The sequence below is a fragment of the Hermetia illucens genome, chromosome 3, assembly GCF_905115235.1.
Source record: "Hermetia illucens chromosome 3, iHerIll2.2.curated.20191125, whole genome shotgun sequence".
NCBI classification, from domain to species: Eukaryota; Metazoa; Arthropoda; class Insecta; order Diptera; family Stratiomyidae; genus Hermetia; species Hermetia illucens.
Window position 1 is genome coordinate 25,547,359 of NC_051851.1, and position 21,572 is coordinate 25,568,930.

General features: G+C 44.0%; 1 protein-coding gene across 2 annotated transcripts in view; it reads left to right on the top strand.

Annotated features, from left to right (window-relative positions):
- LOC119651765 (cadherin-99C) overlaps positions 1 to 21,572 on the top strand; it is a 466,245-nt gene that overhangs the window by 123,204 nt on the left and 321,469 nt on the right. Inside the window, exon 2 of one of the 2 annotated variants that reach the window (XM_038055505.1) lies at positions 3,047 to 3,113. The exons of the other annotated variant lie outside the window; for it this stretch is intronic. The gene's annotated coding sequence lies outside the window, so the exon portion shown is untranslated. The remainder of the gene's footprint in view (positions 1 to 3,046; positions 3,114 to 21,572) is intronic. 2 annotated transcript variants of the gene reach the window in all.

A 21,572-nucleotide genomic window follows, 5' to 3' on the forward strand; every position in this document is an offset into this window, starting at 1 on the left:
GTTCACTTCTTTCAAAATATTGGCGTTACCTTGGTGTGGACTAGCCGTTTTTATCCTAGGCAGGAAACCGTATAAATGTCGCTTTTTTCCGTACACTATTTGTTTGTCCTTGACTGATTGTAACCTAAGTAAGCAGGTATCATCTGCTGGTCCACATTTATGTAGCCGTCTTTTGATGTTCTGCGTCCGACCCGCGTAGGTTAATTTTATTCATTACCTAGATTCTGTGTTCGCCTCCTCGAGGAGTGTTAAAAGTTGCTGCCTTGAGGCCTGGCGTAGTTTCTTTTGAATCCGGTTTTCGATGAGGTTCCTATTGTATCCGTTTTTCTTGGCAGTTTGCAGGATGTAGCTCATTGTTTTTATTTCTCCTCTTCTCGTTGAGCAGTGTTGTGACCATCCTGTGAATCATGAAGTTGTATGCCGCGATCTAATTGTGGAAATCATGGTTTGATGTGATGTGATGGATTGTTGTGTCTGGGTCGGCTTCCTGTAGATATCGAATTCAAAATCCCCTCTTTCCCTCTTCCCTGGTCAACCCCTAACTAAACAATTTTCTCTTATAATTTGAATTTATGCTGTGTTTATAGGCCATGCTTATTTTCTAAGCAATATTTGAAAGATTGTCGACGATTGACAACTTCAGACTACCCACATCTAAGATAATTATAAATGGCGCCCAATGTGGGGCATTATCTCACAAAAGTGCCACCTTAGATGATATCAAAAGAGAGTTTAGTTCGAAAAGCTCTCAAAAGAAAATCAATCATAAATAAGTAGGCCCAAATTAGACTTTCATAATGTTCATAAAATTATCCAAATAATTTTAATGTGAAGCGGCGGTTGGCGAACGTTAGATGGACGTTTAACTTCACAACCTGCTCAAGGTGAATCAACTCGGAAGAATAACGGCACTAGTGTTGCTGATTCGGTCTCAAAAAATTAAGAAAAATAGTCACGCATATCCAAAGGAGAGCCACTTCCATGGCAATGCTCCTGCTCACTCCTCTTTGCATCTGTGGCCTTTTTATCAAGCACAATTTGGTAAAGTTTTCAAGGTTCCTTGCAGCTTCAGCCCAGCCACTGTATTCTCCTCATTGCAAAGTTTGCATGTTACAATTTCAGTATAAATGCTCATAATAGGCAGATTCGCGCGTTAAGACCGCCACCCATTATTAGAGTGAAACTTTTACTGCCTCTCCCTTTGGAACCAATCACCCACTGACCCTCGTTTTTGTGCACGATGATTTACATTTTCAGCTTGGCTTATAGCTTTTCTAGGCTCTCGTCGTTCGAAAATGTCTGTGTTTAGTATGCGAAGTAATGCCCTGGCCCCGTGGAATAGAATTACCCCACGAAATAAGCGATAAAGGGAGTATCATCTCCTGCAACAAATCTTTACCATGCTGATTCGGTCAAGTTGTGATCAGAACACCTTTTTTCAGGTAGTTAATTGAAAATCGAGGCCCAGTTACGAGTATACACATCCATACCTTGGTGAAAATAGTTCTTTGGTTTCTCTGGCCTACTCAGCAATTAGTTTTGCCTCGAAGTAATCTATTCTCTATCGAGGTTTCTCTGGACATCGTTGTGCCTATAGGTTTTACCTTCGATTCTTAAGCCATTCAGTGTTTTCAAAGAAGTTTTTCAATCCACCTTGGTGTTGTTTTTGGCTCTGGTGACTTCTCAGCCTTGGCCTCATGATTGTTTTACAATCCGTCATGATTGTTTCACAATGTTCCTTGCCAACGTCATCGGCTTGTGTCGTTGTAGTTGGCTCGTTTTGCAAGGATCCATGCCTGGACCCACGGATATGGCATTAATTTGTAGTCGATATGCCCAGCGACTTCTTTGGATACGTAACCCAGTTTGCACAAAAGGGCGCCAGTTTGCACAAAAAGGGGCCCGTTTGCACAAGGCCCCCGATAGAGTATCACGCCAAAGGAAAATTTGGTCTGCCGAGGTGCTGAAGAAGGAGAAGAGAACGTCATATAGGTGTATGACGACTAGTCCTGATTTGTCTCCCGTCCATTGAGCTACAGAGAAAATAGACTCTTCGGGTGATGCAGCTATTTTTTCGCCCAAATATGGCTCTATAGTTAGCACATCTTGGTTTCCGATACAGTTAAGCTCTTGAGCCACACTTGGTCGACAAATAACGGGTAGAGGATACGTAATGTTTTGTATTTTTTTATTTTTTCTTAGAACTACCGGAGAACCCATACTCCCGTAGGAGGAGCTGCATGCGAACGCGGCGTATCCGTACAGTACGCTTCTACAATGGCACGGTCGAATAGCTCGATGGCAAATAACTGAAAGATCGATCGAAGCAGTACTTAATATACTAAAGGCAATTTCAAAGCTTCTTGGCTACATCATGATCAAACTTATAACTGAGAGATATGACAAACTCGATTCAGACAAGCAGATCTCGTTTCCACACAGGGCAAAGACTAAGGAAAAATGAAAGGCGTAATGCCGCCCTATTGATTGACAAATAACCTTTTTGGGTTCCTCCTTTCTTTTGCTACTTCCACACCAGCTCACTTTTGCCAAAATTCCACACCAGCTCTCATTTCTGTCGCTTTTTAAATACCGCAACTTTGACATGTGACACTTATATGCACACAATACTTATTCTGATTCGGGCAGATCATATCTAATGTAATTTAGGATTTCATTGGTATCCGAATTGAAGATAGTCTCTAGGGGCAAAAGAAACTGGAATAATCCTCTTGGAATAAGTTTTTGTATAAGTACTTGTTGTTCGTCCTCGTATAGGGAAAAATTCCTCAAACCCGGAGTTGCGCTTAATCTAAGGAGGGAAAAGCCCCAGAGTGGAAAGAATGTATTAAGTAGCGTTACAAGAGTGTTGAGTATGCCTTTGGAATAGGTTTCTATTTACTAAGGAAGACCGTTGTGGGATATCTCAACTTTCTTAATTGCCACCTTTTTTGTTAGATCAGCTTCTTTTTGCTTTGAATTTTAATATGTAAAATATTTTTTTGCAAAATTTCCAGATTATTGAGAGCTTTCTCCTTTATTTCAGATTCACGCATGTACCATACCGGCAAGATAAATAGCTTCGTCTCAGAGCACCTACTAGGCTTTAAACGGTAAGTTTATAGAAATAGAGTCTGACCTAAGGGTTTAAATGGTTTTTATATCTAATGTAGACTTATTAGCTTTATCATTTTAAGAAGAAATAATTTTCTGAACCCAGTGATCATATAAAGAGAATTACGATTAACTATTTACATAGACGAATTGCAGCCAGACCACAAAAAATTAATAACCAGCCAAACTGACGAAACGTCAGCACAATACAATTTCCTGGAGACAGTTGTTCCTGTCATCGGTGATTACAATCTGCTAGGATTATCCTTAATTAAAAAACAATTTGCTTGTTTCATTAAAATGCTGGGGTCAACTAAAAAATTCGACACCAAAAACTGCGTCCACCAAGAGATTCCTGGGGGTTTTGCACCAAATGGCGGACTTGCGTGCAGAAGTGCGGTTCAAATGCTCTGAAAACACATTGCCTTCACTAGTCTCACATAAACGGGCAAACCCAATGAAGAGCGCATATCAGGGCTACTTGGGCAACCCATGATAGTGTGGTGACTTTCCACAGAAGAGTATAACCTCGACCCGTGGTTCATCGATTAAAGCACGCGCTCCTAATTGACATGCTACGAATTTTCCAAAACATGGAAAGCAATGAACAGGTTACCATTCTAGTTAATAACACCACTTTGCATATCAACATTGTATGTCATCAGATATGGAAAGCTAATCTGTAGATTTAAAATTATCTTTACCATGGTGCTATGTGGAACGTCTATACCATCATGCAAGCCGCACTAAACAAAGAAGTCTGGAAAAGACGGCCCTGAACTTCATCTGCAGCTGAACGGCCCCTTCAGAACTCACACGAAGACACCTTGGTAAGGTTTTCTTCAATGAAGAATCTGCACACTCTCTGCCTCTGGAGAATGTTCTCAGTTTCGCTAAAGCCTATGAACACCGTAGACGCGAAGCCACTGAATGGACGATTTACGGGGATGGTACAATTGGCCTAACAAAGACCTGAGTGCTCGGAGCTGCGGCTTCCCCCAGTAATTTAAACTAAACTAAACAAAGAAGTCAGTAATTCCTTTAGTCCAACCATCAGGCCGTCCTGTCGACCCCAAAACATTGTTTCGTCCAGTTAGTCTTTGACATCCTATCAAAGATGCTGGCCCAAAACCCATCCAGTGATCATTTGCCATCTCCAGTTTGCATTGGCAGAACTACCACTGTAGGAGTCCATACCGGGAGAGCTATTGACAAGGGAATGTTCCCTGAAAGCCAACGCTAGTTCTGGACTCGTGCCATTGACTTGTAAGGTCAAGTGTTGAGAGTTTTTGAAACGAATGACCATCATAAAATGTCTAGGAGCTAATTATTCTCCAAATGACTGAATGGCGGTGATACATCCGTGACTTGCCTAACATTCCTCAGTAAAAGACGTCACCTAGTCTATCATCGACTGCGAAAAGAAGAATTCAGCTCTAGGCGACACCATTCAATCAGCATCGATTCTCTTCACAAAAGCTATCGAAAAGTCGATGTCAGATAACAGAGAGTATTCCATCCATTCATCTAGTTTTCCATTATTAATTGCTTTCTGATAGATCGCAGCTGTCTATCTGGACCAAAGTACCTATAACATTTACAGAATCGCCGCAGGTGGCCATGGGGATCTTCAACAAATCAAATTATGCATAATATGGCTACTATTGATGTACGTGAAAGCTCTGCGGTGAATCATGTCTTCTTGTCGATGGTATTGTTGAACATACGTTTTAACTTGAATTTGGCCTATGATCTTTGGCATGTTCTAATCAACTCTCTCTTTTATGTTTGATGCAAATGAAACTACAACAGGAACAGCAGCAGTTGGATGACCTTTGTAAGTTATGGTTTGACTGTTGCGTACTTTCCAGTAATTTTGACTACTTTAAATGGATTGGTTTGGTCCTAATGAAGTTAAACAGCAGAAAAAGATTTAACTCAAAAAGGTGCAAGTATTATTTCAGATACAATAAATCCATTGATCGTAACAATAGCATCCGCTTAGATACGAAAACAGTGAAAAGATACTAGGGATGATGTAGTCCGCAAAGCTCCTGAATGTGTCTTCAAAGAGGTCAATCAGCACGAAAATCAGAAAAAGATACGCATCTTCGTGAATTTCCTGTTCATCTGAAACTCGCATTCAAAAACAGCATATTTGATAGTGAAATAATGGACAATAAGCGAAACCGGTTACATCGACCATTCGGTGTAGTCTTTCAAGTTCGTGACTATTGTGCCGCAAAAGTATCTTTCGTAAGTGACATGCTCCAATGCAGAGTTTGACTAACCATCTATTTTTTGAACAGAAGGAAACCGATACATAAGAAAGTAACCAATTAGTGGAAAAATATCTTCTTCGATGGCTTGAAATGACTAAGCGGAAATTGCTGAAGTGCTCATCTGGCGAGCAACCTCTGCGTCAAGTTGGTTTAGCATTCCTTTTTGTTGGTCCCCGGGAGTGCTGGAGGTTCTCCGAGAAATTGGGAGAAATGCTTTCAAGGTTATCTACTATAAAGTGAAGATAACCAGATTAGGTAGGCTTACAAAAAAGATCTAGTGCTTTAGATTGTTTTCTCTGGAAAATATTGATTCGTCTGAAGCGAGGAATCAATTATGCAACCCAACATCAATCATGCAACCTCGATTACGATGCGATTCTCATTGCATAAGGTCGGGAAGCAATGGTACCACAAGTTTGACTCAGAAAGTGCTTCATGCTTCTTTCTATTTATTATTTCAAGGTTTTTGAATCAAGTACTGGCATTTTCACTAAATCATTCCCAATACACCCTGGTCCGCGTCTAGACCATATATTACCGAGCGCCGCCACAGAAGTGTTTGAAAAAACAATTGATCTTGCAGAAATGGAGTCTTACGAAACACAGAAGGTAAAATGAAACCAAATTTCAACTACCAATTCCAAATGGGATGCCAATCACTTACCATAAACGAGCTTTCCACTGGAACAAGTTTTTTCCTCTGGTACTGGCCCGAGCGGACTCAAGTACCCAGAAATGTTGGTCCATATCTGACCCAACATATGGTGGATACTTTTATCGTGGATTCATTGATACATGTGATTTGTTACGGTACTACTAATCGATATTTCAGATAGTTCAGGAAAAAATAAATACAGATACGGGCAGTACGGGCGACCCCCTCTCAGTTACAGTCATTTGGGTTTCCTTCTTGGCGCTGCATTTCAAATTGTACGCTCCAATGAAAGGTCAACCGAAATTTGACATAGGAATGTAGCGTAATGATTTAAAGATATCTCTCTTATGGCTAAGACGTATCTGAGTAAAAAGTGTTCAATTAACATCTGAGGCGAACTGGCCAATGAAGAAAAAATTTACAGTAAAAACATTTATGCGATTGACGTCGTCCAATCCATGCGAAAAACAAATTTTTAGTTGAGCAAAGAACTGCTCACCTGAAAATTTGTAGAGAATGGAAAAGAAAAAGTGATTCATTATTAGAATTGATGGAAAGATACAGTTAATTGGTAGATGAGGAATGATGCTGATTCTAGGAGATATCTGCATCGTTGAAGATGAATGAACAGACGAAATTAGTACGAATCTTGACCTCGCTGGAAGTAATCTTTCAAATCAATCGTGAATGCATAAAAAGTACCCCCAATCAGATTGGATCGATCCTTTTTCTCTAACCTGTAATTAGCGGTGGAGGTTAATATATTGGATGTAGAGCATTCATGAATAACGGGAATAATTCCAGATATCCAGATAGGTCTGAAGCAAGTGACTCCTAGATTGATACAAAAATTGGGGTAATTTGTGGTGGAACTCACTTGAAATTGGCTCTGAGTTCATGTCATTCTTATAAAAACTGCTCGAACCCAAACTTGTAGTCGATTAGGTTCAGAAGTGAAAATCAGGAATATTAATCTGTAAATACTTTGATTGATCATTGATTGATGTATCGAACTTTAATTTAGTTTTCGTCGGTGCAAGAGTCGATGTTGGTTCAATAAAGATACCGCCGTTACCATGTGGCTGCCAACATATTTCCCTGGCGCCGTTTACCAGAGATTCGTCTTGAAAGCATTTGTTATAATAAACCACTTCATTTTTCTGACTAAGCACTTTCAAAATGATTTATTTGTTTATGAGAATATTCCGAAAAAAAAAGTTGAAATATTCAGTAGCGACTAAACAATGGACGAATCATTTGAGGTAAATTATAGATAATTGAATAGAGGCATTGCCTTTGCAAAATATGACGAACAAGGAGCTTGAAAGGGCTCAAAAAGTAATAATATGAGCGTTAAATAACAGAGCGGAAATCCTTTTAAAGGACAAGTAACTGTCATTATAATATACTCGTTGTTCCGGAAAGGACCCCTCCTGTCACTCAATGGAAAACATGATTCCTTTGTTGCCGAAAAATGTCTGGCCGGTCTTTGAAGCAACATTTTTGATGCCAGAAAATGCCAGCCCAAATATTCCTGGTGGCGAAGGTTAATACGCGAACCTCGTAGCGTAACGAGGCGGCCAAACCACAAGCAAAGTTTTTCGTATAATTTAAGCCTCCCTAAGTTATGAAGCGAACTTTGAGTGCTGGACGCTTTCAAACGACAATTTTGAATTGACTATTTTCAACCTCAATTTATACTTCGCCTCGCAAATTGGCGAACTGCACTAAACTGTAACTTCATAGACGAGTTCGCCGAACCAAAGGACTTCCAGGAAGTATCCACGCAAACTGAGATGTGTGTGCAAACATCCAGGTCCTTGGGGAAGTTAACTCTGCCAGCGTTCCAGCGTCCTATTATTATTATCACGGGTGGAACGTAGTCGTCCGGTGGCATTTGACGCCCAGGAGTTTGCCCAACTCCGACAACATGGTAGACTCGAACTGCATTCCCTAGTCAGTAATGACTTGGACCGGAACTTCAAAGCATGAGATTCATTCCTGACAAAGGGCCTCGTCGCACGATTGTTCGGAAATGTCGGCCAGAGGTATTGCGTCAGACCATCCCGTGAACCTATGAATGATTGTGAGGCAATACTTGAAGCCATGCGAAAAGCAGTGATTCTAACCTCTAAAATGAGTGACAGAGCGTTTGCAACAACATCATCCTTACCGGAGACGTGCTCGATGTCCGAAGTAAACTGGCTTGTGAAGCTCAGGCGCCGGAGTTGGCGAGGGGATGATTTGTCGGGCTTCTGCTTAAAAAGTGCTGCAGTTCTGTTACGCTGTATTCAATTTCATGGAAAAGAAGCTCAACGGCTGCCAGATTTGGTTCGCTTTCGGTGAAAGGTAGCATCTAATGTGATTTATGAGGCATCGATGAATATGGCTAGTAGTGCATTAGTTTAAGGGAGTGTAGCGTTCGCCAGCTGTCGATTGGTTAGCTCAAAAGCTTGGACGGCCTCTGTGGACCACATATCCAAAAACCTTCGCAGATCCTCGACCGTTTTAAGTTGTGGTAAGTCTATGATGGCCTGACCTTTGTCTGGATCCGGTCTCATCGTGATCACCTGCCATTGAAGGAATTTGCATTTTTCAACGTTAAGCACAAGACCGGCCTCAAGGAGACGTTGAAAAATGCATTCGAGATGTTCCAAACGCACAGACTCAGAGGAGTTAGTGACCAAAACATCATCCAAGTACACCAGACAAAAGTTAAGGTTTTGCAGAACAGAGTGGATGAACCTCAGAAACCAAAAGGCATCCGGGTGAACTCGACGCGTCCGAAGGGTATGCGTATCGTTTTCAGAATATCTTCGAAAGCTGCAGGTACTTGATGGAACGCCTCGGCTAACTTCAAGGTTCTGAAAACACGGCAGTTAGCGTGGTTGTGCACAAAGCGGTGGATGGGTGGTATAGGATAGTGGTCTGGAATAGTCTGAGCATTCAAACGTCTCTAATCGACACATGGTCTCCATTCACCATTGGACTTTGGGACCATGTGTATCGGAGAAGACCAGCCGCTATTTGATGGTCTGCAAATACCCTGTTTTAAAGTTTGTCGAACTGTGTCGCCAATTTACAGCAAAAACTCTTTTGTTTCACCTTAACCCACAACACTATGGATGCATAAGCGAACATCGGCCTAATGATAGCAACATTTAGCCACATCACTATCTCAAACCTAAATCCCCATGCCGAGGCAAAGGTCTGTCTACACAGCCCATAGACTGTGAGAGCTCGTTTCATCTTCATCTCTACATGTTTGTTCCATAGAAGCTTCTTGTCTAGAATAACTCCCAGATATTTCACTTCTTCGGAGAGTTAAAGGGTTGTACCCCTCATCTCTGGAAGGGAAAGACCATTCAGTTTCCTCCTTTTTGTAAATAATACCATTGTGGATTTATCTGGATTTACTGAAAGTCCATGGTTGAGGCACCAACTGTCAATCAAATCAACGGTGCGTTGTGTATTTCTACACACCGTTCCGACAACTCGACCAACAACCAGTACAGCCACGTCATCCGCATAACCTTGAACGTGTATTGGCAGATTTTGCAATCCACATAATAGTGAGTTGATCTGCATACTTCACAGAAGTGGCGATAGCACACCTCCTTGATGGCAGCCTTTCGTCGTTTCCGTTGTTAGGTAGGGATCAACAGCCACTTCAGCACACAACAATCTCTGCGTGAGCATAGCATAGATCCTCTTTGTTCGAGTTTCGTCAACACCATGCTCTCGGGCGGCATCACAGAACTTTTGGAAGGGCGCACGCCAGGAACACTCCCATCGTATACTACCCTTCAAAGTTCCATCCTCTATCTTTGAAACCAAAGAATGAAGCGCAGATTCGTAGGACTTTCCACGTTGGTAAGCATTTTGGTTTTCATTTAGTGGGTGCGACGTTAGCGTCTTCTCGCGAATGTGATACTCAACCAGTCTCTCTCTAGAAAGTTCAGCGAAAATGAGGTTAAGCTGATTTGCCTGAAGTTCTTTGGATTTGAATAGTCATTTTCCGCCAAGAGGGAGGGACGTAGCGCAGAGCAAGACATCCTCTGCTCTATAGCCTCCTTTAGCATCGCTGGGTTGATGCCATCCATGCCAGGTGCTTAAAGTGTTCAAATGACAGTATAGCAACTCTCTTCTTTTCGTTGGTAGCAACCTCTCTCGCAGTATCCCAATTCCCAACACCTTGTTGAAGGGTTTGCAGAAACCGCAAGCTCACTTCTTCCCACTTGTGAGACCTGTTCTCCCGCGTAGTGTACTTCCAAGAGTGTCTTTATATACGCAACTCTGGGGCTCATGCAATTACCATCCCGGGTTTCTAAGAGAGTCCAACTTGGCCGACTCATCCTTATTAAGGACTTTGCATAGCCTGGAAGTCCTTCTTTGACCTTCCAGTTTCTCACAGTATGCTCTAAAAGAGTCTAGTTTCGAAAGTTTTACGAACCTCTTATATTCACGCTGTGAGTTCAGGAAGTTTAGCCAGTCTTCATCTTTATCGGTTTTGCAAGCACGATTAAGAAGTCGTCTGGTTGATTTTCTGAGTCTCTCCTGTTCTCGGTTTCACCATGGAATCGTTTTACCACGTTGACCTCGGGAAATAGGACAAACCTCTTCAGAGCACTCTAAAAGTGTGCGATTCAGAGTTTTCGATTGATCCTCTATCGCCAAAGGAGTCCTTGGTCGCCTAAGGAGCTCAACTTTGCCGTCAAGAAGTTCATTGAACTTTGTCAAATCTGTTTTCCCAGGATTCCACCATTGTATTACAGGCTATTCGCTCTGATCTGAGAGTGAGACTTCATCTAGCACTCGCCAGTTTCTAATCAAGTCTAACAACTTTGAAGTGCAGATTGTTAGGTCAATTACTTCACTTCCTCTTGGCCCCACGAACGTAGGGACGCACACTACGTTCGCGGTCATCAGACAGGTCAAGTGATAAAATTAAACAGTTTCTCTCCTCTAGGATTGCATTTGCTACTGCCCCAACAAATATGCTGAGCGTTCGCATCACCACCTATTAACACTTCAAGGCTACTTGATCCTGCATACACTACCAGATCTCTTATTCTTGCGTCGACGGAAGGTACAAAGAATCATAGGTTAAGTAAGCAGAGGCAACTATGACTTTTCTCCTCTTAACATTAACGTGTTATTGTAAGTTGATCGCAACAGGGTTCTGGGAACAGAATTGTCTCAGAATGGTTGCTTCTAACAATTTTGACTTCAGAACGCAGGCCCTTGGTTTCGAGGATCTTTCATCGAAAAAGATCCTAGCCTCCTTGACTGATCCAATATCACAGATTTTGTTAAAACGAACCCATGACTCTTGAACCAGAAATATATAAGGACAGTCCTGGAAGAAGCTTTGGCATGCAGCAGATTGATTTGACTAACTCTTATGTTTGTATAAGTGCAGTCTAATATGAAAACCGCTGCTAACTGAAAAGTCTGCTGCGTTCAGCATGGATTTCACCGGGGTTACCTACTTGTCCTCATCTTCCGCCGAAAGTTCCGCTTTCTCGCGTCCGATTTCTCTGGATATCGCCACACTTGTTGGTGTATCCAAGCCCATGTCCTCATTCCAAAGAAACTTCGCCTACTTCCGCAGTTTTTTTTTCGTCGGCTAGAAGCCCTCCCAGTTTCACGGAGTCCGGGCTGCAAGGATCTGTTTTCACATGTTTACGTCCACATTACCAGCTTCCCTTTCTTCCATTTTTCTGGGAACAGGGGGTCTCTTCTCCTTTATGGCTGAAGTTTCCTTCTGCCCGGCCTTCCTCTTCATATTTTGAAAGAGTTAGGCAACAGTGTCATCGACAGGCTGGCCGTAGTCAGACTTCCAGTTCCTATCATTAAGGGAATTGCTGTACTATCCGTAGACGCGCCGTAGACACCGGGTGTAGGTTTCCACTGAAGTAAAGAGCCTGTCTTCCACAGATTTCTCTGTGGGGGATATGAATTAGATAAGGCCTCCAAAATCCGTGCCTCGGCCACGACCTGATTTCTCAAAGTCGCGGGTGGATTCGAGGTCTGTGAGTTCTTCCCAGCTGGTGAGTTACAATCCTATGTTTCCGTCTTTATGTGTTTTTGGACACCCTTAGTGTAGTAGTAAACTGCCAGAAGTTCCCCCACCACGACAAGGTGGTGTCCGAGGGGAGCCCTACCGACTTAGTACGGAATGACAGTCTTCCTGCCGTAATTGTCGATGTCAGGCTCATTTACTACAGTAAAGGATTTCAATGGTTTCATAACTCTGCAACGCAGTAGCCTCAAACTTAGTGTAGCGCAGGTAAAGAGATATTTGATTTTTCGAGTAATAGGTGTCTGCAGTTTCAGCCCCTAAATAAAAACAATCTTGGATATATGAAGGTCGCAGATAAAGTGCCATTCCTAGTAATTCATAGGAGCTGTAAATGAAACAAAGCACGATAAGACTTGGCACTTTCAATCTCTTTTGCGGCACCTACCATTCATCCTTTATTATTTATCACCAGATGGAATATCTTTCAGAAAATTACATCGATAAAGCAACCATGTCGTTCCAATATGCAATAAAAATTAATAACACACAAAACGGAATCACTGAAACCAAACTGGTTCCTAATCTCGTCTGAAAAATTTGAATAGACGATATTTATCACGGCAGCAAGGTGCGTGTTACTTCATCAACTTAAGTGAAAACTAAAAATAAAATGGTGGCTCTGGGAAAATTAATGGCCACTCAAATGCTCCTACTGATAACAGCTAAATTGTCTTGTATTAATATTTAATTCTCTTAAAAGTTTATTTATGTGGGAAACTGATTTTTCGAAATTTAATTTTAAATGATAGCAATTTAGGTGGGAGGGATTTTTTTTGTTTAGATGGATCTGTTTAGCAAGCAATATGTCTTCGTTAATTGGTGTTATGTATCTTCATTAGTTGGTAATTTGTCAGAGAAAAGGGGGATTTTTTTTATTAAATTTGAGCCCCTTCTAGAGTAAAAGTTCTAGCAGTATTTCTTGTAACTGTACAGAAGGCCTTATTTTTTTTGCAAATGGTCCAAAGGGACCGCTTGACCCTAGGCTAGCGAAACAGATACTTTTTTCATCTGGGTAGGTAGGTAGGTAGGTATCAGTGGCCGCTCCGAGAAGTCCAATTAGCGCTTTGGTGAGCCGTGATGCCACAAACTCCTAAGACGGTGACTCTTGTTATTGGAGCAGGGAGGCAGAGTGCAGCTGGCTCCGATCTTCAGAGCCAGCCCGTAGCATTCACAAAGGAAGGCAGCTCTCCGACCCTGCAGCTAGAAATCTCTCTGAGGTCCCCAAAGAATGGTTTACCCAGTGTCCGCAGAGAAAGTGCATGAGGGTTTCCCTTCCTTCTTCGCAGCTTCGGCAATGCGAGTTGTAGGGTATGCCGAGCTTAGCGGCATGGTCTCCTATGGGCCAGTACCCCGTGAAGACCGCTGTAATCTTGAATGCATTTGCACGCCTCTGGCACAGGAGCTCTCGTGATCGGGCTATGTTATAAGCGGGCCAAATTCACCTTGACTTGGCACAGTTTGTAAGCCTTCGCCATCTCAGGCCCGCGGCTGCTAGGTAGTGCGAGTAGATTCGGCCCCCGACCACCGCCAGCGGAACACCGACTGTATTCGCCGAGAGACTGCCAAGAGCAGAGCCTTGCCTGGCCAATCCGACAGCCCGCTCATTCCCGTTTATGTTCCTATGCCCAGGAACCCAGAGGAGAATGACCTTGAGCGTTCCGCCCAGACGATTAAGCGCGTCTTTGCACTGCCCCACCAACCGGAAAGATGTCGAATCACGCTCAAGCCATCGACAGACTTCCAATATCGTTAGTACTTCCGCCTGGAATACACTGGCGAAACCTCGGAGACCATACGACTTGGATACACTGTGTATATTCGAGAAAACCTTCGCGCCGACTCCATAGGCCATATTTGATCCGTCCGCAAAGAATACTGTATCATAGTCTTGCAACACGCCGCCGGTATTCCACTTTGCCCTGGTTGGAAGGTCCACAGCAAAGTTTCTCATGAAGTTCAGCTTTCGTGTGACATAATCCATGGGGGATGCCCACATTTCCTGAGGTATTTTATCTAGGATGTTGCTGTTGCCGTAGGACTTCGCTGCCCAGTATACGGAATCACGTAGTCTGACGGCACTGTACGCTGCAACATATTTAATGTGGAGGTCTAGGGGAGGAGATGCAGCAGTACATTGGGACCATCTGCTGGGCAGGGCTGCAGAGCCCCAGTAGCACCTGCACACGCGGTTCTTTGAATCCTATTAAGCTTCGTTCTATTGTATTTTTTCCTCAAAGCCTGCCACCATACAATAGAGCCGTATCCTTGTCTTGGTGATGAATAGCATCAGTTGCGTTTTGGTTGGGTTTATGCTGAGTTAGCATCTTGGGGCCCACAGGCACACCTTTCGCAACGCTCCTTCCATGATGTCGCTCATAATGGACAGAAACTTCCTTGATACTAATATCACCAAGTCGTCGGCATACGCCACCACCTTCACTCCGTTGCTGTCCAATGTACGTCAAATTTTGTCCATTACTATTACCCAGAGCACCGGTGAGATGGCGCCACCCTGGGGCGTGCCTCTGTTCGCAGCTCAGGTTAAGTCGTTGCCTCCCAGATCCGACTGGGTTATCCTGGTACTCAGCATGGATATAATCCAATGCATGAGATACCCCTCCAATCCAATACCGGTCAAGGCTTCCTTGATGGCGTTGGTACTGACGTTGTTAAAAGCTCCGTTTATATCCAAGAAGGCAGCAAGGGTGTACTGCTTGTACTGCAACGAACGCTCAACCGTGCCAATTACCTCGTGAAAGGCGGTTTATATAGATTTTCCTTTGAGGTAGGCATGCTGGGACTTCGAAAAAGGCGTTCTCTCCATAATCGTGCTTAAGTGAATGTCCAGGACGCATTCTAGGGTACACGGCACAAACCTTTCCTGCTGCTTTTGTAGCATGACTGGCATTATGCCATCTGGGCCTGCAGATTTGTATGCGGAGAAGCTGTTTATAACCCAGCCGATCCTATCTTCGGTAATTACCGATTTGATAGTCTCGCACAGCTGGGGTTTCCGCAAACCCTCCAAGCAAGGTTCTGCTCACCGTACTCCTCGCTGGAGGGAAAGTGCGTTTGAACCAGCAGCTGCAGAGTTTCGCTAGAAGATTCCATCCAGGAGCCTTCCGACTTTTTAAGAAAGGGTGGGCTCTTATGTTCCTTGGACAGAATCTTACTGAACCTCGAGGATTTACTTGTGCTTTCGATGTTCTGACAATAGTCCAGCCAAGACCGCCTCTTGGCGATCCTGATGGTCGACTTGCACTTCTTCAGGCAGTCCTTGTATAGCTGCCAGTATTTTTGCCTGTAGCAGATGTTGAAGATTTCTCTGGTCAGCTTCCTGTGACAAGAGAAATCTTCATTCCACCACGGGGGCAGGATTTTTTTGCTGTACTTAGTAAGGCACGAGATTTCTCCAGAGCCCCAACCTTTGACTCCAGTTCGTCTGTCGTGCCAATCTTACCAATTTGCGCACCGGAGGGTTTGTTCTTAATTACCAGACCAAACTTTCTCCAGTCGATCCTCCTGGGGTCTCTAAAGGGCTTGGAGACCTCTGCGACGAGATCTAGACTGAAGAGTATCCAACGGTGATCAGAGAAGGATCTCTGGTCATATACTCTCCAGACCTCCTCCCAACCATCACAGTTCTCCGAGCAGGGGATATGGAAGGTTGGTGTACTGCCCCTGTTACACACCGATAGATTTTAAGTAATAATAAAATCAAAGAATGACTCACCTCTTTTGTTGATTTCGGAGCTGCCCCAAAGCGTATGCCTTGCATTAGCGTCGCAGCCTATCAGCAGGTTGGCTTTCTTTGTTGCTATGGTGTTCGTCAGATATTCTAGTTCTTCTGGTGAAGCTGATCGGTCATGAGCCATGTAAGCCTCCTCTAAGAGGAAGACAAGCAGATTAGCCGAGACGCATTTCGAGTGTTGCAGATTTATCTGCGTTACCCTCAGATTGATCTGCTTGCGTTGGGGGTTCGTCAGTCCCCGTCGGACCGTCGATCGTCATCTCTTCCCACAGCTCGTTGGCGGCGGCGATTGGGTCCAGTCGTCCGTGGGAATCCTGGGGTTGTGAAAGCGCAGGAATTGGACGAGCTTGTCCTTATCCATGCGGATCTTCGGCAACCAGATGCGAGCGACCGATCTCCTGGAAATCTCGTTGTAAGGGATGATCTTGAGCTTAACGCCCTCCGAAAAAGTTCTTAGAGAACTGGTCCATGCAAGCTATTACGTGGAACCCACGCACAACCTGAGATGAATCAAAATGGGGGATGAGTCCCGGGTGTTTGTCTCCGGTGTCCAGAAGATGCTCAGAGACCATGCCCGACAGCCTGGCCTCAACAGAATTGCCATCCGCCAGCGCCACACGTAAGTGGCTCCTGGCCACGTAGCTGAAAGGCTTCGCAGTTCGTGGCCCGTCGGCTGACGGTTGCTGCCCAATTTCCTTCGGATGTTGCTTAGCGTCTGCGCTCTTGCCCACTCTGCTCCGCTTCTTATCTTACTCGACCTCGTCTTGAGATCGATTGCGTTTTCGAGCGATGGGCTTTGCCTTCTGCTCGTCAGAGAGGCGTTTGCTATTGTATTCATCAACAATCTCCTGATGTTTAACGAGGTCTCTTTCATCCCACTCGTCGACAATATGGGCCTCCTTATTCTTAGCAATCTTGCGGAGAAAATGCACTGGCTCTTGAGCAGGACACCAGTGGACCTTCGCTTCTTAGCCGGTTTCCGGCGACCGAAATTCTTGTCGGTTTTCGCTTTCGAGGGATCCCCCGACGCTGAGGGTTTCGAGTTAGAAGTACTATGTCTGGTACTCACTACACGCAGCTTGACGGTAGTAGATTCCAGGCTGGATGTCATTAGTCCGTCTGCCGCCTCGCTCCTGGAGGTCCCTGCGGTTGGTTTCAGCACAATGGTGCTACGGCTGGCACCGAGTGTATTGCTCTCGACGGCTACTGTCTCCTGGCTGGAGGCCAACAGTTCGTCCTCCGATGATGCGCCTGGCATCACCCCCTCTTCTTCTATCGTCGTTTTTTGTTTTTTTTTTTTTTTTGATAATTGAGTCCATGTCTTGGTCCCACGAGTAGTCCGGGAAGAATGTCCACCCTAGCCGGCCCGGCCACCAGGGTAAGGGTCTTATTTGAAACTGAAGGTGCCCAAGGTATTCAGAGTTCGCATATTAAAGACCAAGCTCCCCATTGGCCACGAAGCCCTCGGCGTATGCTGTTCCGCCTTGCCTTGGGGTCCTATTAGCATCTTCTCCGGTGCAGGGAGGACGATCCCCGGGCTGTTGCTTCAGTCCATTCCCCCGCCAGATCTACTTGCCCCTAACACATGACCAGCAGACAAGCAGATCCTCGTCAGTTGGATGAGCCTACTCCCAGCCCGGCCCTACACACTCTTGTCCCGCCTGAAGACGGTTTTCAGCGGCCACTATGAGGAGGTCGTGTGAGGACTTGCCGAATTATGCAACTTTAACCTGAAGCATAATCAGACCAGGCCACCTTTTTCATCTGAGGCTATGAGAAACATTTTCTTTTGAAATCATGCTCGGATGTATTTCCCAGACTCCACAAAACCCTTTAATATGAATAAATGCATTATTAAATGATTTGCTGCTGAGTATACGTAACTTAATTTCAAAACGATCTTCCTCCAAATAGGTTGAAACACCGCGGCGCCCATTAGCTACTTACATCCAAAGGGCAAAAAACCCGTTCTGAAACTTTTCAGTCCCATCAGATTCCCATCATTCAATTGAATACTATCAGGTATCAAATCAAATGTAAAAATGGAAACCTTCTCAACAGCTGGTAGGCATCCATTGTAACGCATCCAACTTCGAATTTAGGTCGATCGTAAATTAATTTTATTTACTAATTCGTGTTAGATGCAGAGAAGAATTACAGGAAAGTGAAAGACGACCAAGACCAAGAGAAATGGTTAGGTCGGAAGAAAAGAATCAATTTTTAAAGTAATTTGTAGGCGTAGGCAGCGTCTGAGTGGTTGATTGTTGTTAGGACAAGAAGAAGTTTCGATGTCAATCTTTCTTCAGAAGATAATTCCATCTACAGTTTCTAATTAAAGACTGAATGGAGGAGCGATGAATCCAAAAAATGGTGGAGTCTTAACCGCTATAAAGTTCACATCGTCTAGTAAATCTTTGGTCAATGAAATGTTCTAAATAGGTGGAGATAAGTTACTCCCATTCGGAGTCAAAAACGGTTCTTGAGATCGATCCACTGGCGCAAACTCATTTTCATAATTTAATAATTTCGAGTCCTTAGATCGGAAAACCCATATTTTTGGATCAAGGCTCACCGAACAACTCTATCTGTGGCTCAAAAATATTCCGACCACCCAAATGATGGCTACAGACCTTACATAAGCGCCAGTGGAAGATGTTGTAGGATTACGGAGGTGGATTTTTATTACGCTCATTTGACACGATTTTCTTCCAATCTGATTTGTGTGCCCAAGTGGTATTACGTACGGAGCTGCTTTTTCAGCCCCTTCCAGTTTATCTCGTGCACACTCCATACCCACATGCCACAGTGGTTATAATTCGACCAGGATGTTACTGGTATACCAGCAACTGATATCTAAATATGCCACATCCATACGCAGTTATATTATGTTTGCATGTTTTTCTTTGATAATTGCTGGTTCCGAAGATTCTGTGTGGGTCGATGAATGTGCTGTCGCTCAAGAGATCGCTTGTAAGATGTTGATTGACATTAAGTAAAGTGTTTTCAGCGATTTAAACTGGGTAAAAATGTTGTTATTTTTTTTGGGCCGGGACTTGAGAACATGGCGGTGCAATAATGTTGCTTGAAGAATTAATGGATGGCATGCTTGCTGTTAGCAAGTCATATTGGGTGCCGACATTCTGCCTTTGTGGTCATTATGATTGTAATGAAGTGCCATTTCGAAAATATGGTTGAGTAAGTATCTTTTGAATATTGTAATATTCGAGTACACATTTTGAAACCAATGCTTCTTCGATTCACTTTTGCTTCAGAGGCTCTTTCAGTTGCAAATTTATTTCTCTGGGAATCAAGTTCTTTCGATGGGGTGGAAGCTGAGAACGTTGGGAACTAGCTTCTTGATTTCATGACCCTGATTCGAATTTTGAACTTGAAAATGGGTGCGTAGAACTTGATTTTGTATTTTGAAACTAAGCGAATTGAGATGGTGAAAATCTGCCTCTTGTGATACTCGTAGCCTAGCGCGAGTAGTAAAAGCTGGTCTCAGGGCTAAAATGGGTTCTGACAACACCTTGTTCTGACATACGATAGGGGAGGCGTGATCTCGATGATTGTAACAGCAACTGTGAAAGTAGGGACTAACGGTTTCATCCAGGGCGAAGGTAACTCATCAGACGCTGACTCACCTCTGCCCTGGGAGTAGCGTGACTGTAAGCGGCAACAGGTGGAAAACGCTCCTTTATATATTCGCAAGGAGCGTCCTGGACGAAACCGTTAGCCCCTATTTTTAAATGCTTTGGCGCCATGCCCCAAACGAGGGATCCGTGGACCAAAAAAACGTGAGGGTAAGTTGCTCTCCATTTGGTCTAGTCCAACATCAAATGGATGTGGACTTAGGATTCCTCGCTACCTTAAACAATAACTGTGAAAGGTTTCTAGACATCTGCGACTTTCACCACAGCGCCATCGGTGGCACACTGTTCCGGATCAGGGACTGCCACAAGATCAGTTGGGTTTCGACTGGCCCCCAACGAATATCTAATCAAATCAGCCATATCGCGGCCAGCAGTAGATTTAGGAACTGTCCTTAAAATATATGGAACAAAAGGTGTGCTACGTTGGCCTCGAAATCATCTCATGGTCGCTTACCTTTGTTTACGCAGCGCTACTGTATCTGCTCACAGGGGAGCTGATCGTCGGTCCCCTAAATTTAACATGGGCCGCATCCGCAATCCGGCTGTTGAACCGGGAAATGTTTCTTGCTATGCAAGCGACACAAACTTCAAGCAAGCCTCCAGAGAATATTGATGAACTCTGGGGCACTAGCAAAACTGCCTTTGTTTCCGGTGCGGGTGGAGTGGACGTCCAAACTGGACGTTAAAAGAAATGACTTACTGCAGAAGCACACAAGAAAATATATTGGTGACTGCCACCGATACCAAGTGTGACGCGCTGGAACTTCGTAACAGGGGAAAAGTACAAGAAGTTCAAAGTATTCCATAGAATTTCATCACCCCGCTTGCTAAGGAAGAAGCTGCCACAAATTGCTACGATTTCGCCTCCATATACCGCATCATGAAACAGCTTATAAGTGCATAAGCCACCGTAATATGCAGATAACTACTGTTTGTCCAAACAGAAGGGAAATTATCACTACTAACAAAAGTAATCAAAGGGAGCAAATTCGCTGGTCATCATTATCTCCCTGCGGAACTCTTTTGTACAGTTCCTGCAGTTTCCGCGGAGTTGTTACTTTTCTAAAAGCTGGGAATTTGAAATGTGTCCCAGTGATTTGAAGAAGGAGATGATCACTAAGATTCCGAGGAAGGGCACCCGTCTTGACTGTGAAAAGTGAAGGGATCGTCTTGAAAAGCATCGTTGTCATCATTATTGATGCAACAACCGGCATCTGGTCGGCCTGCCTTAGTAAGGAACTCAAGTGCAGGGTCTCCGAGGAATTCATGATGACTGGTTAAGTCGTTGCCTTGTACAATATGGGCTCTATAGTGAGATATTTCAAGCGAAACAGTTTTTGTAATCTGAAATGGGCTCTGTTAGCTGCTAACTACATGCGAAGCTTAGCAAAATAGCGGAGAATATTTTAGAGATAGTGCACCGCAACGTAATTGTTTCTCCTTTTTATGTAAGGACCAGTTAGGTCCTTAGTGGTTTAACGTGAGTACCAATCGAGTTCACCTAATCCCAGGGTTTTCTTGAGACACGGACTAATTTTGTGACCACGAACAAATCCCCACTGAGGCCAACACAATGGTACCAGTCTATAGAGACTGCATGGCTCAGCATTCATACTGGTGGATGCAAGATCTACCTGATTCTCTACCGAACTTTAGAGTCCGGGGCCTGTGTTAAAACGCAAAACCACGTTTGAGGTCTATCGACTTGAACGCTACCACAGCCCCCATCAAACTCCCACTAGGGGGTCAACCGTTATAACCGAGCTGAGCGCACATAACTCAAGAATTTTCCTAAGACATTTGAATTCCTGGTTCCCATGGTACAAGTATACCCCTGGTAAGGTTTTGTGACCAAAAATCACTTCAAATGAGTCCCCGTGCAGACTCGGGTCTGATAGCCTTATTCAGCCTACCGCATCACGGCCAGGGAACAGCATTTCTTCTCGCCACCACATGAAGCTTCTCCTTGGCCACTCGGTTTTGGTCTATCCAAAAGGGTTGCTGCCCCGTCTGTCGCCGCCTCTTCAGAGCA